The sequence below is a fragment of the Oenanthe melanoleuca genome, chromosome Z, assembly GCF_029582105.1.
Source record: "Oenanthe melanoleuca isolate GR-GAL-2019-014 chromosome Z, OMel1.0, whole genome shotgun sequence".
NCBI classification, from domain to species: Eukaryota; Metazoa; Chordata; class Aves; order Passeriformes; family Muscicapidae; genus Oenanthe; species Oenanthe melanoleuca.
In genome coordinates, this window is record NC_079362.1 from 62,786,862 (window position 1) to 62,804,807 (window position 17,946).

At 40.4% G+C, this 17,946-nt stretch overlaps 1 protein-coding gene across 7 annotated transcripts in view; it reads right to left on the bottom strand.

Annotated features, from left to right (window-relative positions):
* The window catches only part of GHR (growth hormone receptor), a 146,887-nt gene that overhangs the window by 98,382 nt on the left and 30,559 nt on the right, over positions 1 to 17,946 (bottom strand). For 3 of the 7 annotated variants that reach the window (XM_056513109.1, XM_056513107.1, XM_056513104.1), the window contains exon 2: positions 10,696 to 10,808. The exons of the other annotated variants lie outside the window; for them this stretch is intronic. The gene's annotated coding sequence lies outside the window, so the exon portion shown is untranslated. The remainder of the gene's footprint in view (positions 1 to 10,695; positions 10,809 to 17,946) is intronic. 7 annotated transcript variants of the gene reach the window in all.

Sequence of the window (17,946 nt, forward strand, 5' to 3'; positions counted from 1 at the left end):
CTAGTATTCACACTAAGACAATGAAACAAATGTACAAATGAATGTATCAGTTTCTTTTGAGAGGAAAACAGCTTAAGAAGTACAATTAAAAAGATTTTTAAAATTCTCCATTGCAATCAATTAAACATAATTGTCTCTCCTTTTAATTAAAGGCCACTTCACCCTGAAGTGACACATAAATTGCAAAGGGCAAAACTGCTTCCCATTTCAGTGTTCATTTATCTCCCAGTGTTAAGTGGCATTGAGTGTTATTGAGATGGTTTAACTGTTGCTTAAAGAATAAGTACAAAGAAGAGAGGGCAGGATGTGTCTTCACTTTTAAAAGCAGCTTAATGGTGAAACATACTTTGGTAAAGTTTGGGCAACATCCTATTAACTTGGAGTACACTCTCCTGAGGTAACAATTCAACGACATGAATTCCAGGAAGCAAATACAACTGCTGGTTATTTTAATATGGAAAGGAATTTTTTATATTTTAAAAAAGTATGACTCACTCCTACATACTACTTTTACCCCTGTCCCTTCCTTGCACTTGAAACAGTTTGTACAACATTTCCATGATAAAATGCACCTTGTTGCTCTCCCTCAACACTGCCAAGACATGAAATGAACCCTTTTCAGAGAGATGCATGTTCTCATCCTGCACCAGTGATTTCTACAGTGGCTTATACTTAGAAATTGCACTGCAGTATCAGGACCTTAGTAGTGTCCACCCTGAGAAAGCAAACAATATACAACATATATATCTGCACATCAGTTTGCTCACAGGCTGAGAAAGAAGACGTAGAAAAAGTTGCTGCTTCTACTCTCTTTGTTTTAAATAGCTGAGGAATCCATATGCCGGAGACAGTGAATGGGATTGTATCAAGAAGTTACTTGACTTGCCAAGCTTACCACAGGCATTCAGCATTCAAGATGCTAGCTTAAAGCTGTGCTTAAAAGTGGGCTTTCTTATTTCTTCGGGGGCCTCAGCCTTTAGGATGTGCAAAATCCTTTAGGCAACACTGAAGGCTGTAAAATTTCATTAAAAGTAAGAGAAAGGCATACTGCACCTCTTTGAAAGTAAAATGCTTTTAGGCATTTTATAGCACTATGTGTAAGATCAAATCTCAAGCAAGGTGCTAAATGGACATGGAGGGGAACAAGACAGAATGAATCTTGTTACATGTATTCACCTCTTTTCAGCATCCAACCCCCTCCAAACATGACAATATCAATAAATAAACAGGACTAATGAGAAGAGAGGCTATACTCTCCCATAAGGCATTTAACATTACTGTCACAATATCCAAGTGGACAGTGCCCTTCTAAAAAAAACAACCCCTTTATTACAGTCAGCTGTCTTTATCAGAAGCTCATATCCATAATCTCTCAAAAAGACACCAGCATCCCTCAAGTAGTTGAGCATAAATGGTAACATCATACACATAAACACTCTTCCCACCTGCCTGGTTGGCAAATTTTTATTTAAATATAAATAGCATTAACTTTCTCCATGTGATTAATTTAGCAGGTTAAAAGGTTCACAGGAATATACAACACTCATTTAAGTGGCCCAAGGTGAGCAGTAATTATATCTGAGCTGTCATAGTGGAAATGGAATGCAAAGTGATTAATGCTGTACAGGGAAAAATCATTATTCCTCTATATGGAACACACCCATCTTCAAAGCCTCTGTAAACCAGTCCTTAGAATCCAGCATTGCTTTTTGTCCTTCTTACCCCCTAAATGCGTAAAAATAACAATTAAAAGATTAAAAACTCCAGCATCTGGATTAAGATGAATAAACAGGCTGCTAAATGGGAGCTCACCTTTTAATACACATGCAGTGATGGTCAACCTGAGAGGCAAAAAGAGGCTGGGATGTCCAAGAGAAGGAGACAGGTTTGAGAACAAGGGGCACAATCTGTGCCCAAGGCAAGTGGATGAAGACCAGTAGGTGACCTCTGACAAGTCTCACCTGCTGCAGCCTCTCCCAGATAACACCCCTTCCCACCTGCCCAACAGTCAGAACTCCCAGCTAAGCATCACACCCATGTGCTACCTGCCCATCTCTATCTCTAGGTATACACCCCATCCATTAATTGTCTCTGGTAATGTGAATATTCCCATCCATGGTGCTAAAAAATCAGTAGCATAGATGTCCACTATGCATCCCACCAAGTGCTTTCATAGCAAAAGAGAACAATCACCCTCAGCACAATTTGGAAACTGTGCTCATACTAAGTTTTCCAGGAATAAGCCCTCTGACAGAATAAACAAAAAAATCTGTAAAGGGATCAGATGAAATTTTAAAGGCAAAACTATTCTGTGTGAGAGCAAGAGCCCTATGTACCCAAAAATCAACAACCACATTCCAAGTATTCTGGAATATGAACTCAGTACTTCTTTTGTTATCAAAGTTTACAAACCTGAGTTGATGCCAAAAAGAAAGGAACATTCTCATTTTGCAATAGACCTCAGGGAGAGTGAAAGCCTTTTGAGCAAAGGGCTCTCCCTGTAGCTGAAGACAAGCAGCCTGCCAGCTTAGGAGCTCAATTTGCAATGTTTTGTAAGCAGCAGTTAGGATCCAAAGGGAAGCTGTACTGTCAGATGCTTAGCTTGGCCACTGCAGTTACCACCTTAGCCCATTAAAAAAGGAGAGCCAAGACCTTTACATACCAAAATCCAAACAGGATTTTGGTGTTGGCTCTGACAAAAGACAGCAGCAGGGCATCAATGTCATGCTAATACAGCATGGGACTTGTCCAAGATCCACAGCAAATCCTGCCATGCCCACACTTAACCTGGAAATAAAGATGGATGTGGTGTGTTTCATTAAAGCAATTTTCAGTCTAAAGTTTCCTCTAACACACATTATTTTGGGGCAGCATCTGACGAAAAAAAAAAAAAAGAAAAAAAAAAAAGAGAAAAACGAACAGAAAAGACCAGACAAAAAACTGATCACATCTACAGATTTCTCATGATTCAATACATTTTTCTCATGGCTGTATTACAAGATTAAATGTGTCATATGTACCACTAACCAACATAATGTAAAGAGTTACAGACTAGGCAGCAGTTTTGCAAGGAGAAGAGGGGAAAAAACCAAACCAGTGGAAATCAAAAGTGAAAAAAGTTGATGAGAAAATGCCATCATCTCACAGACACCTGGAATTCTGTAGTGCATTAATGGGAGCAGCACATGTTAGAGGGCTGCTCGTTTCCAATACTGATGCCAAATGAAAGACTGCGCCAAAGAGGGCAATGAAGATAAAATATTCAGAAAACCTGATCTGTGGAGAAAGCTTTATAGAGTGACAGTTTGTTTACAGAGGAGATGCAAGACTTGTGATGGAGCAAGGAAAAGTGAGTGAGCCCAAAGCGCTGCACCCTGAAAACCACGCAGCTGCTGGTGAAGCAGTTACTTTCCAGCTGGTAATAAAGAAAAGCAAAATGAGCCTGCAGCAGACTCTGTGGAGCTCACTGACAGGTGCTGAGGGGCTCTGCTGACCCATCTACACCAGAGGTGACAGCTTCCTACGCACACTGCACACCCTCCAAAGGACAGAGGTGCTCAGTGCTCCAGCACTCACGGCACCAGCAGCAGCATTATCTCTACCACAGTCCTTGCCCAAGAGTAGCATCTGGCATAATCAACACCTTGCATCAATCAGTAATCATTTACCAAAATTTTGTCCTTTCAAGGCATTTCAATATCTTCATGAACATTGTAAAAACACTTACTTCTCTGTTAAAAAAACCTGACAGTGGATAGCCTGGCAGCAGTTTAGTAACAGACCATTCTGGTGACATGAAAAAAATTTGGTTGGCTTCATTCATGTTGCGGAATAATTCTATAGGTAGACTGAAATTTTTATTTCTAGTGAATTTGTATCATTTTATGCAATGCAAATTATTTTTTATGTTTGTATGAATGCATTTGAAATTATTTTGAATTTTTTGAAATTATTTTTATTTAGCTTATTTTTAACTCATTAAAATAATTCTTCAGACTGAAAAAGATTTTATTTTAAATTTGTTTATCCAGTCCAGCATTTATGAGTTATACAGTCATAGCTGCTTCTGAGAGATGAAACTATTACTCTGATTCAAGCCAAAAGTTGGAACTGGCTTCATTTCTTGAAAACTTTGTTTTTCCAGAAAAATTACTGGCAATTCAAAGGCAATCTTATAGTGAAAGTTTATACATGGCATTGCACACAAGAGATGAATTATCTTCACTGTAAGTTAAAGATTCCAGGATTCCTGTGCTGTTCACATTTCATCAGGGTATATTCACAATTCCTTTAAAACCTCAGATTTCAGAAAAATATTTCCATATAGCTATTTTAGCAAGGTACAAAGAAGCAACTAATATTGGGAATCATTCAGTTGGGAATACAGTCTACAAAAGCACAAGTGCTCACCATGCAGCACAGCCACATGTGACTATTTGTTTTGTTCAGCACCATAAATTATCCTGCTATTCCTGAATGCTGCCAGTTCTCCAGGGCAGGCATCTTCATATTTGTTTAGCATAGCTGACTGAATTGCAAACTATGGCTGTGGCACTGTAAAAGTAATAAATTATTGTCACCCCAGGCGAGAGTCTTTGCTCCTGTTTATCACAGCAGACAGAACATTACCAGCAAAATTCAGCAGATACCACTGAAAAGCAGGCACTAAATTGAGGTGGCTGAGGTGGCTTTGTACTTCTCATAGCCCGTTGAGTCTTTAAAGAAGACAAATAACAATTCAGGTATCTAGTGGACACTTAATACTATATCATGTGAATACTCTTCAGCAACTTTAACAAACTTTGGAGACCACCCACACAGACAAGCTACCATTAGGTCACATTTCCCATGTGCAGGCTGGTACGTAGGGCTGGCAAAAAGCAGCTCTGTGCCTGGCCAAAACCAACCTTGCTGTGGGCTGCTGCCAAAAGGACTTGACTAGCCCTTCTTGGTGACCAGGCAGGCTCTTGCACAGGCTTCCAATCTCTCCTGGTACCAGGCAGTTGTGGGGCAAGTTTCATCATCCCAGTGAAACCCAAGCTCCCAGCCATGATTCAGCTCATGCAGCCTAAACTACAGCGTCCATGGCAGAGAGAGAGTCACCCCAAATAATCAGTCTGGGCTTCAATCTGCAACCATAGCCATTGAATGCAATTTCACATCTGAATCTATTACAAGCAGCCTGTGTGTTAACACATGCCCCACAAAGCTGCATGACTCTTAATTTCAGTCACTCTGAAAATTTAGTTCTGCCTGAGGAACAACAGCTATTTTAGGAGATAACAGGATTACGATACTCCAGCACATTTCTAGAGTAGTCAAGCTGTCAAGTGACTGTCAAGAAAGAACAAAATCTAAAAGAGCAAAGGAAATGCTGGCTGGAAAACCTTTTTTCATTGGCGCAGTTTCTATTTACCACTAGCCTCAGGTGAGGTATTGTAGCTCACCTGGTAGCCTGTCTGAAGGGTCAGAACTGCGAACCTGATTCTCTGTACACATTTACCAATTTGTGCATATAAAATCTGAATATGCAAACACAATGTTTTCCTTTTGTAAAACATGTCATGGTATTCAGAATACCTGCAGGGAAAAATCACATGCTTACATGCTTTGAAAATAATAATATGCTTGATGATTAATTTCCAGTTATGAAATGCAATAGTCTTACTCCTTCAAGACAAAATGCTTAGTGATAGTAAGAGACAAGAAAGAAACTCTTTCAAAAAGAAAGAAGTTATTATGCCCACACATTTCTTTCTCTCAATAGCTTTCTACCTCACAGAATGACAGAATGGCTTGGGCTGTAAGTAGCCTTAAAGATCACCTAGTTCCAACCCCACTGCCACGGGCAAGGACACCTTTCACAAAGCCCTATCCAACCAGTCTTGATTATCTTCTAGATAGGGTATGCACCGCCTCCCTGGGCAACATATTTTAGTGCTTCATCACCTTCACAGTAAAGAATTTCTTCCAAATATCTAATTAAATCCTATTCTTCTTAATTTTAAAGACATTCTCCCTTGCCCTATCTCTGCCTGCAAAAAGTCCCTCTCTCTTCTTATAGAAGTCTTTTTTTTTTTTTTATTTTCTTCCTCATTTTTTAAAATTGCTAGCATAGCTTCAAAAAATGTAATCAAAGGCATTTTCCTGTCTACAAAACACCCAGGAACATGCCAGAAAGTAATTAGGAATGACAAGCATATAATGACATACAAGCTGCAAGTATTCAGTTTTTATTCTGGAAAATAAAACACTTAACGGATATGGAATGCTTTTGCTCCAGCTCTTTTATGCATAGCTGGCATGACTGATCTGAAAAATAAGAGAACGTGTGCCAGTCTACTCTTCAGGCAGAGTTCAAACAACAGAGAAATTTAAACAGAGGGAAAAAAAAAAATTCAGACTCACCATACCAAGTACTGAATTAACTTTGCAGAGCAACAAGTGTATCTGAGGGCCTGCAGTAAGAATCCACAAAGAGACTGGTTTGTACTTGAGGCCTGCCAGATTCCTATTTTTGCTAAAGAGCAAGTTTTCAGCCATTCCGAGACAGGTGAAGAAGTACTTGCTTCTTGCAGATAAGTCACCATGTGGCAGAGACAAGAGTTACAAACTAAGATTATCTTAGAGGACACCTACTAGTGGGGTTTTGGTTTTTCTGGATTTATGGAAATAAATTTTAAATAAGTTTGACAACCCAATGTGAATTTTCTGAAACTATGCTGAATTTGAGCAAACTATTAGAAATCTAGTACAGTATGGACAACTACAAAATAAGCAGATTTGTTAGTGAGCAATAGGATGGACTGACACCTTGACTAGAAACTTTCCCTTAAATCTCACAGAAGCAGAGCTCCTTAGGCTCAGCTTGCTGATGAACAGTGGGGGAAAGTTTTATGATGGCAAAAAGGTTTTTTTTTATTATTGTGCAACTTGGCAGCAATAGGTTATCAAAGGTGTATCTGTCCCAGATAACGCTGGCACTGTATTTCAACTACTTAGCAAAATAGCTGCGCAGCATATTATTGTCCTGTGCCTCATAGGACAGGCTTACTGCCAACTGGGTCATACAATAATCAACAAACCAGACTCCAGAAAGGATGCTAGATTCCTCCCAGCAGCACCTACCATTGAATCAAATTCACTTAGTGAGTATAGTGCTGGATTGTCACATTATTAACAAATTGCACAAAAGGGTCTGATCAGCAGATGACTTCATACTCAGCTGTGAATCTTTAATTCATGTAAACCTTTCAGCTCAGGCTACTGCCAAAAAGAGCAGCAGGAAGAAGAGGAATAGGCTGTTTGTAGGCTCCCTGGACTCTTGGGTTGGATACACTAGCCATGAAACTCAAGCAACACCCGGCTTATTACTAATTCCAAGACTGCATAAAAACTAAGAGCACAATACATTCAGAACAACACCAAAACACACAAGTATTCCCCTCTTCCAAAAGGAAGAAAAAAAAAAAGTATGAGGTTGTGCTATGGTTTGGAAAGCAGTGCCATGAGCAGAGGCTTTGAAGGCTCACATCTGGCTGAGGTCTTTCTGAACTCACTGCAGAGCCTCCCATGCAGCCACGGACAGGGTTATGGCTCCATTCCTAGCCACAAGCTCCATATCGCTTCCAGGAGCTACTGCTTGGGAAAAACAGACCAAATCTTTCACTCTGATCCCACAGTCTGCGCTCCAATCCCTTTTTCACAGCTACGCTGAAATCCCAAATAGAAGATGCTGCATGCATTCCCACAGCAAACAGAATAAAGGTGAGAAACACTTCTCTCATAAATAAAACTTATACCTGCTTGTCTGTCATTCGAACTGTAGAACAGTCCACAGAGTATAAATAATCCCAAAAAACAACTGGACTGATAATTGGCTTTGAGCAATTTGAAAACTAATTCCCACCACAGTAGTTGCTGTTCTCTTTCATTCAGCATGAGCATCTGGCAACAAGTGATTCCACTGAGTAATCCTGGCAAAACTTGGATACATTGTTTGGAATTTCCTTCACAACTTCTCAATGCCCAACTGTATTAATAGCTGAAGAGAAGCTACTCTTGTGGGTCTTCCTGACCCCATGATAAATATTTCTAGTGGTCTGTGTGGCTCTTTTTTATAATCTCAACATTTGCTTATATTTATAACAATTAAATGATCATGCTCTACACAGTGATTTGCTGGTAATCCAGGGAAGAGCAGCCAGTACTTAACACCCATGAATACATCTTTTAATATCAAGAAGTACTAATACTACATAAAATACACCTAAAATCTGTAAAATTATCTGCATACTGTTCCCTAGGGCCTTATGTTATTTCTCAGAAAGGAGTTACAATGACAGCTTTGAAAGCATCTTCCCTCATCAGCCCCACACACCATGAGTTTGCAAAGAAAAAGTCAAAGCAAGAGGAGCATTTGTTTTGACTTTTTCAAATGACAAAACAATATAATGAATGGCATTGGTTCTTTCCTGTAGTAATTGAAGTCCTCTGCCAAGACAAAGACAAAGAAATTAATGGTAAGAGCAGTAGGGATCAAAAGTCAATGCAAAAAGCCAGACCTGCCGATAAGCAACTATTTATAATGTAGAACACACAAAAGGTCAGTGCTGTTGAGGCAGAAGTACACACCCTCCATCCTTGATCTACATATTTAGAGTTACTTGATGTCTCAGTCCCTTCATGCATCCCAGAAAACTTATACAAGGTAAAGTATTGATACTACCCTGCTACATGTCCTTTTGGTACTCCTTCTAGTAATTTTTCTAATGCCCAAATTCCTCCAGTAGTCTTTGTGTGATTATAGAATCCATAAATGACTACCAGTCACTTACATATGAACGGCATCAATGGAACAAAACATAGACTGACCTTCATTTTCCCCCAGAAAATGCCTCATTTCTGCCCAGTAATTGCATTAATGAATACAGTTGTTTGTTCAGCCTTCCTGCTCTTCTCTATTAGCAAGTTTCCACCTCCACTAGTGCCACACTTCTACTGGCTTCTGCAGCTCTGCCCTCCTCGTAGGGATGGACACACAACACATGGGCTGGACCATCCTCTGCTTCTCTGGTACTAGAGACCACTGACTGCTGAGATCATATACATTAGTCCAAACTCAGACTTCAATTTCTGCCCAGCAGAAGCAAAGGGAGAGAGGCTGGTGAGGAACAAAGGATGGCAGCTGTGCTCGTGGCTGCTGGATGCTCAGCTGAAGCCACAGCTGCTGAGAACAGCCAGCACTTTCCCCAAGCTGATTTCAGCCTGTGTTGTCTGAAAGGCTTCACAAGGCACATCCTGTAAACAGAATACCTGCTTTCAACCAGGTATTTTAATAATATTTTGTAAGAGTACCTATCTGTATTTAGAATATAATAGGGAGCGATCAGAGCACCTGATCTGAAAATACCAATCTACTGGGATATGAAGCAACAATGAACAGTCCCAAGAAGAGAGAGCTGTATGACCTGCAGGCCCTGATGCCACAGCTGAGGCTGTTGCTCTGTAGTACTGCTCAATCTTAATGGGAATGAATGTACTTCTCTAATTTTCAAGATATTTGCTCAGAGCAGGTGCCAGAGATGTAGAAAATGGAAAGGATAATTCTTCTTTTGCCCAGAAAGCCACAGTTCTGCTTCTTATAAATGGAATTATATATATGAACAGTTTACATGAACAGTTGCAGCCTCTTGTAAAACCAGGTTCCCTGGTAGGAACCTTTTAGAAGTTTAAAAACTCCAAACAAAAAAATAACTAGTGAGAGACAGTTCTTCTGTTTCAGCCTAACAAAAAATGGTGCCAGTCCTTTTTATTGACAGCTTACGTTTTGTTTCCCCAGTCCAGCATTAGTAAATAAAACACAACTGCAATATAAACAGTATGTGTACCAACCGCTCACATATTTCATAAAATGAGTAGGTGAATGACACCAACTGTTTGATGCAAAGATACCATCTTTCTGTTCCCTCTATTTTTATACGCTGTTGCACTGACTAAAGGCTGCTAAAAAATACTGCAACCAGTATGCCAATTAGAAAGCATAGCAATGCAGGCCACTGGCAAAATCAGTCTTACTCTACCAAAAGTATTCCTGCTCCTAGCACAGCTCTATCCATGAAACTCTATAATCTTTACAATAACAATAATTTTATTTAAAAAATTAAATCAGTATGAAAATATACTTCCGGGTGCAATTCAAATTACATTAGAATTTTTCAATCATCTTGGGTTTTTATTGTGTTTTAGTCCAGCCACTTCAAACATCCTTAAACAAATCATTAGTCTTGGTCTTAAACATGTTCTTTTGATTACTGGCCACTGAATGTTCAGTTATGTGTTCACATAAATGTCCACTTAAGACGCTGGAACCAAATGCTTCAGAGCCTGTAACTTCAGTCTTTGCAACAACCATTAGCTCCCCAGGCTTTCTTGTCCTGGTCTTCCTATTTGCACATACTACATTTTGTTTCACAAATTATCCAGAATCTCTATGCAGTCCCTGGCTCTTGATCCTTCTCCTTTCCTGCATGATTTAGTTAAGTGAAACATTCAACACAATCTAACAAAGTAGAAAACTTCTTTCCTTTTCTAATTGAAGATCTCCTGTGATTAACTTGGCTCCTTATTTCCTTGGGTTTGAAAGAACATTCAAACAATAGGCCAAAATTATTTAAAAAAATGTGCAACTCCCACCTCAGTAAAGGAAACAGAAGCATACTCTTTCCATTCAATGGATGGATTTTTTTATTCACACTGGCTCCACAAAACTTCCTTGGGCTCTTATGGAGAGAGCTCTTCACCTTCACCTGCAGTAGTAGAACAGGAGAGGAAAAGGGACCTGCAATGATTTTCACTGTATACCTGATTACCTTAATAAAAGATTTTATCTTTGAAAAAAAAAGCAATAGAATAGGCCACAACAAACACACGGGTACAACAGTGAACAACATTACTTGTTCCATCATGGCATTAAGTGCACTCAAGCTGGATCAAACATACAAGGGCCAAACATATTGCTTAATTCCCCTGTATGCTGGATACAGGTCTTATACCATGATATACCATAAGCCTGAAAACCACAGAATCATAGAAATATTAAGGGTTCTAATGCACTGTAATGATCATGTAGCCCCAATCTCCCCTGTCATGTGCAGGGACACCTCCCACCAGACCAGGCTGCTCGAGGCTTTATCCAACCTCGCCCTAAACACTGCCAGGACTGTGCCATCCACAGCTTCCCTGGACAACCTGCTTCACCACACTCACAGTAAAGAATTTATTCCTTATATCTAACCTAAATTTCCCCTCTTTCAGTGTGTACCCATTACTTCTTGCCCTGTCTCTATAGTTCCTGACAGAGAGTCCCTCTCCAGCTTTCCTGTAGCTCCCCTTCAAATACTGGCAGGCTGATATGAGGTCTGCACACAACTTTTTTTATCTCCAGCCTGAACAGCCCAACTTTCTCAGCCTTTAAAGGGGAGGAGCTCCAGCCCTCTTATCAGCTCTAGACTTGCTCCAGCAGTTCCATATCCTTCCTAAGCCGAGGACACCGGGCTGCACACAGTGCTCCTGGTGGCGTTTCACAGGAGCAGAATAGGAGGCAGAATCCTCTCCCTTGACCTGCTGCCATGCTGCTTTGGATGTAGCCAGGATTCCCTTGGCTTTCTGGGCTGGGAGCACTCACTGCTGGCTCATGGTGAGTTTTCCATCAGCCACCACCCCAAGTCCTTCCCCACAGGGCTGCTCTCAATCACTTCTGTGCCCAGCCTGTGGGTGTGTCTGGGATGGCCCCAGCACAGGTGCAGGACCTGCACTTGGCCTTGCTGAGCTCCCTGGGGTTTGCATGGTCCCACCTCTCAAGCCTGTCCAGATCCCAGTGGATGCCATCCCTCCCTCCCCTGTGCTGACTGCCCCACCCAGCTCAGAGTCTGAGCTCAAACTCGCTGGGGGTGCCTCGATCCCACTGTCCATGTCCCTGACAAAGGTCTGGAACAGTCTCAGCCCCAGGACTGACCCTTGAGGGACACCACTGGTCACTGGTCTCCATGTGGACAATGAGATACTGACCACAACTCTGAGCATGGCCATCCAGCCAGCTTTTTATCCACCAAATGGCCAATCCATCAGTTTGTGTCTCTAATTTACAGACAAGGATGACCTGCAGGACAGTGTCAAACTGTCCACACAGACAGTATCAGCTGCTGTGCCCCTGTCTGCCAAACCTGTAGCTCTATCACACCAAATTTGTCAGGCAAGGCCTCTCCTGCGTATAAAGCCATGCTGGCTTCACAATGCAAAATATTCTTGCTCCTCTTGTTCAATGCAAGTTAGGCAGGCCCCTCACTCTACTTAGGGATGTGAATGCCATGCTTCCTTAATGTCAGCACCAGCATCTCTGTGGTCAGCTAGACCCCCGAGAACCATCAAGCAGAATCCACTGCAGTTAACCCACTTGTGTGTGCCTTGTGGTTGAGGAAATTACATGCTGCTGAAAAAAACTGGACCTAGCACAACTAAAGAAATGAGTTTTCTCAAAGCTACCCATTATTTCAAGGAAATTAGCTGTTCAAACAAAATACTTACCTAAGAAACAGCCGTAATGAGGCACAGGCTTCTTTACAACAGTGACTTCTTTTTCTGAAATGTTTTTTCAACTGATATGGCCATCCTAATTAAAGCACCTCAGAGCTGGAAGATACCAGAGCTCATCACACAGCTCCACAAAAATAGCCTTTCTCACAGGGAAGTGGAGGGCTGTTTCTCCCCCCCGAGGCTGCAGTCCCTCCGTGCTGTACACGCTGTCCTGCAGCAGCGGAACTGGCGGGCGCACAGCAGCAGTCACCATATCACGTAACCAGCACCTCTCCTGAGCAGCGTGTGCTAGCAACACCCAGCACGAGCAGACCCAGAGGCACACTGCCGCTCTCCAAAGGTCAGAAATCACAGCTGAAGAGTGTAAAGCACTGTCTCTCACACTCTTTCTGATCCTACCGCAAAAACATTGCAGTTGTAAGATAAGCTCATTCACACATGCTGGACCAGTAGGCTGGCACTGCTTGTAACAAGCACCAGCTTGTAATGTTTCAGCTGCATGTGTTGCAGTTATATGTGTGCCTCAGCCAAAGCCTGCAAACAGATTTTAGAAAAAGAGCAGGATTTCCCACTGCACCCTGCAAATCATTCCTTCACATGGCTCAACTCACCTATTTTATGCCCTAAACGAGCCAGGACTCAACCTACAGGACTAAAGCAACAGCACAAGCATAGCTCATCAGGCTTGATCTATGTGTCCTATGAAAGGGATGGCCTGGTATAGTCCTGACCACGTTGTATTGTACTCTTGTTTACTTAACATCTGACTTAGTCCTTAGAGCTACTCTGTCTGACTCCGAACTGTCACAGTCATTATGAAAGCTGTGGTTTTCGTAGAGGTTTCTTTTTAAGTAAAAGTTCCACAGTGCTCCCCTGATATAGCGTAACAAGCTCAGCCATAAAACACAATCAAAACCCAAATACAGCAGCTTTTAATTGCTCTTCTCTCAGTCTTCACATCAGATCTTCCTAATTCTTGACAGAACAGGTAAAGTTTGGTCCTGAAGTACCACAACCAGTCTTCTTCAACCCATGCAAAGCAAGGGACAAGAACCACCATCTAGAAGGTACCCAGCTTTGTTTTCACTCACTTTTTACAGCATCACACAAAGCCATTAGCAATGCCACAAACCATCAAAACACCAAACAGTAAACAAAAAATTGCTCAGAACAATTATAAAGTAGGGTCATAACATGGCTCTTGAGCAAACACAGTTTAAAAAGCATTCCATAACAAATTCAAACAATATTTTCAGTCATGCAGTGAAGGAGAACCCAACTCATTCTCTAGGTAGCACTAACATAACACATGTATGAAAAAGGCAGGCAAAAAAAAAAAAAGAAACACAAAATATAGCAGATATCAGACTACTTGCTGCAGCTGGAAACAGACACAAAATGCAGAAACTGAAGATAGGAATAAAATGTGACGGTTCTTCAGGTCTGTTTCGTCTCTCCTACAGGCTGTACTTCATGGTCAGACTATCCCCAGACTTCAATAGGCACAAAGGGAGTTGTTTGGCTATACCAATAAGTTTGTAGAGACAGACTGTGTATGGATTAAAACCTAAAACTTTTGCGTATTGGTCAGGCAGAAAAATATCTGTTCACAAAACTAACACAGGTACAGTTTCTACTCAACCACCAACGCATCCTAGAGATTTACTGCAATATGGAGTTTTACTGAGCCTGTTTTGAGGCAGTAAAAACTCAAATTCTGTTTAAATGCCTGAATGCTGTAACATTATAATTGTTATTAATAACCTCTTTCCAACTTCCCCTCAGAGTTGTTGTCTGTTAACTACTAACATTTTTTTGTATAAAATTACTGTCGTGCATCCAAAACAATATTTCATGTTTGGACTGACCACTTAAAAACATAGTTTGAGGACCATAATGGATTTGTGACAGCATTTAAACAGCTTTTGAAGTTCTAAATTTTAATTATCTTCATCTCTGTTAATGTCCTATTTAAATGCAACTAGTTATTTGCATTTATTTTTTCATATATCACCTTTGTTCTAGGATTACAAGCAATAAGCTTATTAAGTGGTCAGTGGCAGCAATCTGCTGCCTTAATGAGCACAAAGCGTCTTTGCTTTGCACATTCTGAGCTCAGTTTCACACATTATGAACCCATCCTCAGCAGTCATTGTATGCCTGATGCAGAGGCTGAGCAGGTCTAGCACTGTAATACACTAATGCTCTGAGCCTCACTAAATGGCTAGAGAAAAGGAGAAACAGGGAAGCATAAATCATTCCCCACCAACAGAATGGGTGCTGTGTGTATTCTCTTAAAGCAGAGGGGGTAAAATTTTCAGCTATATTTACCAGAGTTTCATATCCTCTCACCAGCAGTCACTGTGCAGAGCTTATCTTGTCTCCACCACATCTCCAGTGTTCTCCATGCAGCCCTGCAGCACTTTCCCTCACAGGACCACTGGATCCCTTCCACAAAACCAAACTGCTAGCATGGGCACAGCAAGACAAAAGACTATGTTGCAGACTGTGTCACTACAAACAGGAGTATTTTTGTAACTCTAACTTATAAAGCTGAACATGATTTAGTAGGTATGGGTGTTGGCATGGCAGTCTGGATTTCTTGGCAAGTCAAAAGACAAACATAAATGGTTCAAATTAGCATGGTAAGTATGAATAGCATGACAGATGGAGTTTTAAAACTCAGAAATGCTGAATTACTGGTGTAGCCCTTCAGCTACCGAGTACATGGTAACAAAGTGGGGCAACTACATCTGGAAAGTTACTCTGACCCAAGTGTCTGTGCACATGCATCCACCACCAATTGTGTTTTCCAGCAGTTATTCCTTCAGTAAGCATAATTTTAATTGTCTTTTACATTCTCACAACATTGTACATTTGAAATGTCCAGCAAATAGCAAGAGATTGTTCAAGTGAGACATTAAGTTTCACCCTGTTGCAAGTCGCCCTGATACTGTGAAGCATTTCTGGAGTTTATACTAACTAATTAATAATGAAGAAAAGAATTCATTTTAGTGATTAAGGTATTTTCTAAGGAATATATGCGTTTTACAGGACAATGAAACATGTTCTTAAATGTATTTTCAATTCATAATCTGCAGTACATGTGATATGGACAACATTGATCTGTTAGAAAACAGCCTTTCCAATTTTCTGGGAAAAATTATTTCTCATACACAGAAAATCAGCTCTTTGGTAAGAGGATGCTTGTTCTATCTCTCGTGAACTAAAATGATGTGTAAACAAACACCCACCTCATACAAAGATTTAAACTAGGATTCATATACGGTAAAGGAAGATTTCCCTTGTGATAAACAATTTGAGCACAAAGTGTTCCTTCAAGCCCTGACATAAATCTATTCCTGCCAAGCTAGTATCTCATTGCATCAGCCTTTCGCCTTCGCCACACCGAAGTAGCAGCCCTAATACCTCTCTCCTTGTTTCCCTCATACTGCCCTCTCCCCAGAATTACTACCTTAGCTCCACTGGGCCAAAGAATTGTCTTTCCATCAGACAAGTATTTGGTAACAAGATAAGACAAAACCTTAATTTGAAAGAAACCTGACCCTCTAGCTAACCTATCATTGAAGGATACCCTGTGGATTGAATAAACTCCTTATTACACTGCTGGTAGCCTTGCCCTTTCTTACCCCACCAGGTTTATCCCCCCTTCTTGTTATTCCTATAAATTGCAATGCTTTCATTTGCAATTCCATTCATCTGCAATGCTTTCGAAATGTTTTGACAAGTACTTTAAGATTGCGAGATCTTCAACTGGGCTGAATGCAAGCAAGTGCTGTCGTGTCTGATAAAGCACTTATTTTTCAATAAGAGAAAAAAAATCAAAGCATCTCTGCCTACACTGCTTTCTTGATGACAAATATTTGCAGCTTCCATTTTATTCACAGAAATCTGGTATTTAAAATAAGATACATGATGTTATATTTATTCAGGTCAATGCTCCTTTCAATAGTGCAAGATAAAACACAATTTCTGCATCAAAAGTTTCATTTAACGCGGCAAGGCCTAGCACAGTTAATATAAGCATAGGACATGTACATGCAGTCAGGCAAAAGAGACCCTGTAAGTGGAAGTTACTCTAAAATGACCACTATATACTCATACTTCCTCAGTGTCCAGTTCATAAAAAGGAATGGTACCAATCTGTAAACGGGAGATTTGCCTTCAGAGGTTTTGAACATTCCTTATTGGAAGAAGGGACAAGAGGTCAAATACAGTATTACATGCTACTTCAGTTTGCAAAGATGTTTTGAACTGAGCTCTATAGATTTCCCCAACACAGCCACACAGTGTGGCACAGACACCCACATGCTGTCTGGGAGCAGTACCTTGGGCTGCCTCTACAGACCCCCTGATTTTTTACACTTGAATGGTGCTACACTGCGCTGAGCAAATATATCAACACCAGGAGAGGAAACAGAAATAGTAATGAAAAAATGATCGACCACACTCAGAGAATTTCAAAATATTTGGTGGGTGTCTATAACTTCTCTATATATTAGTGTAAGTTTCAGCAGTTATAGTCATGTATTTGATAAAAGTACCACTACCACTTACTGGCAATTACTCCTCAGAAGGACTGCAAGCTGTCTTGTTTGTCAATCCTTCATAACTATTAGAATATACTAACATCACGAATTAACAGGGCAAGTAGCAATTCTAGTAATGAGAGACTGAGATGTGGTGCAGATGAAAGACACCACGTTCCTATTCAAGCAGCTTAAGCTGTCTGACTAACTTCAGTAATACTTACATTTATCACTCAGAGCCACAAGACATCTCAATTGTAATGTACTTTAATCTCAATATTTAAAATAGTATCTTTTAAATAAACACCAACATTTAAATATGTCTTACCAAATCTCCTTAAATTAATTCTATGCCCAACTACATTTTCATTGCTGATGTGAACAACCAAGTGTATGCTACAGTTACAGTTTCGGATTTAAGCTAAAAACATTTTGACAAATAACTTCAATTTTTCCTATCAGTAAACACTTGCTTAAAGCATTAATAAAATGGGATGCAGATGAAACGGTGGACTATAGTATTTTAATTGCTTCATTCTTACTTCTGACTTAATAATGACCAGAGAGATGACCAGGTGTGGTTTTGCAGTTGCTACACAAAAAGAAAAGTTAAGCCGTGAATGAACACCACAAAGTTAATAATACACTATATGCTAAACAAAATACATTGTACTGAAAATATGAGTAACTAATTCACATCCACTCACTTGATCTCTAGCGTTCGTCCTGTGAGAGTTTGCAACAAGTTTTACTGAAGACGTTACTATGATAAAGCACGTTACTCCTCTGCTATATAACTCCT